The sequence below is a fragment of the Solanum lycopersicum genome, chromosome 8 (assembly GCF_036512215.1).
Source record: "Solanum lycopersicum chromosome 8, SLM_r2.1".
In the NCBI taxonomy this organism is placed as follows: Eukaryota; Viridiplantae; Streptophyta; class Magnoliopsida; order Solanales; family Solanaceae; genus Solanum; species Solanum lycopersicum.
The window spans coordinates 56518986-56521166 of NC_090807.1; the positions used below are offsets into that span (position 1 = coordinate 56518986).

The 2181-nt window shown below is 27.8% G+C and overlaps 1 long non-coding RNA gene across 1 annotated transcript; it reads left to right on the forward strand.

Annotated features, from left to right (window-relative positions):
• Window positions 1–279: 279 nt before the first annotated feature.
• Window positions 280–1894, forward strand: LOC138337670 (uncharacterized). Its single transcript, XR_011211066.1, has 2 exons — window positions 280–394; window positions 1291–1894. It is a non-coding gene; the product is annotated as an uncharacterized lncRNA (long non-coding RNA).
• Window positions 1895–2181: the final 287 nt, after the last annotated feature.

The following is a 2181-nucleotide window of genomic DNA, read 5'->3' on the forward strand; positions in this document are numbered from 1 at the left end:
ATAAAAAAGGAAAAATAAGACAAATAAATTAAAACAAATTAAGAGTAATATTTTAAAATGTTTTCTTTTCCTTTTTCTTATCTGTAAAGATAGTCACCCTTAGCATGAGAAATATAGTTTCAAAAATTAATTAGGAAGTACCTATCCACTGATGAACAAGAAAGTTTCTAAAATCCATTGACAAGTACCTATCAACTCATATGTTCACTTGTTCTTTTTCTAAGATTTATCTACCTTTTTGGATCCTTAATTTATCATCTTCAAGTCAGTGAAACCTATATATATAGCATTTGAGAGGTGATTGATAAGCAAAAGATCCTTCTTTCTTTATACATAGGAAAATTGTAGTAGTATTTTCATTACTTTGGAAGAACAAACTTGCCTATATATCATGGTAATATATAGTTAGAGTTTGATTTCATTCTCACACACACACATTTAGACATGTTATGTTTCTTTAGTGTTTAGATCAATATAGAGTCACATATTCTTTTTAATTTATACATTTTGATGTTCACTCATTAGTCACTATATGTATAGTTTTAAACCATTTTGATGTATCACTACACGTAATTTATTCATATATTCTCGTAGAAATTCTTGCTGAATTATGGGTGTTTTTGGTTTGGATGATCTTTTTTTTTTTTTTTGATAATATGTGGTTTTCTTATTTATTTTTTGGTGTTTCACTACTAAAAATAAAGATTTTTTCCATTATAATCAGTGAGAAATTTGTGCTATAGAACATGATTTTCCGCACATTTCCCACCGAACCAGTTCATTGGAAAATAACATGGTGGAAGACCAATCTCATTGAAATAGTGAAAAAGCTTACTAATTTTTCCATATGAATAGTTATCAATTTTTCTTATACCATTCAATCAAAATATTTTTAGGAATAACGGTTAAAAATTTGTAGTGGGAAAAATAGTAATTTTTAGTAGTGATTGTTAAGTAATAAGTAGAAAATATTAGTTCAAAAGTATTTATTGTTTATATAAACAAGTAGAAGTGTGAAGTGGCGAAGATGAGAGCTAGCTATGAGTGGTTTGGGTGGGATCGGATTTATCGAGGACTTGTTTTCGATGCTTCCACTAGAAAAATCATTATTCTCATTTTAAGAAATATATTTTTTTTAAAATTGACCAATCAAACATGAAAAAGTACATCAGAGTAGTTTGACCTATATTTCTAGCCTAAAATATTTTATATCATGTTTATTTCTTGGTTAAACCTAGTTTTTTTTTGCCATGTGAACTAATGAATTGAAATGCTTGCTTTGTTATTTAGAGTGGACAAGTATTAAGGAAGGTGGTATCAGATGTATCAGTTGAAATAAACAAAATTGGCAAAGACTTAGACAATATTTGCCCAAATATTGATGAAGTTACACAAGCAGAATGTGAATGTTGTGGCCTTAGAGAGGATTGCACACAAGATTACATAAAAACAATCAAAGATTCTTATTCAGGGAAATGGGTGTGTGGTCTTTGTTCTGAGGCTGTAAAAGAAGGACTTATAAAAAGAGGATCAATTGAAGAAGCTATGAATTCACATACAAAGTTTTGTCAAGAATTTAATAGTTCAACAAGACTCAACCCAAAACTATCTTTCACAATGTCTATGAGAAACATTGCAAGGAGAAGTCATGAAAATAAGGAGAAAATCAAGTATCATACAATGTCCAAAATTTCAAGAAGTTCTAGTTGTGTTCCAAGAATTGACTTTACTATTAAACAATCTTGAACTTGTTTAAGAAAATGTCTAGAAGATTTATCAAAGTTCTTGTCATAAGATGAATTTAGGTCACATATTTTTCATTGCTCATGTTTTAATTATTGAATGTTATAATACTATATTATTGAGTATATAATTTTCTTACACTACAATAAAATCTATCTTTTAGTGGCCATTAATTAATGATATTAACTTAATTGTTGTTAAATATGTATTTTTAGAAACAATGAGAACTCCTTGTGCATGGCCTTAAAGTCTATAGAGGCATTAAATCCAATGACAATTACTCTAGCAACATAAATTGTAATTATTTTCAAGACTTCGTTAACAATTTTAGGTAGTCTAATGTTGTAAAAAGAAGAGATATAAAATTTAGAACGAGAAACTTTCATAAAACACATCAATGTATGAGTTAATTACTTAAGGTATCAATAGTTTTAATAA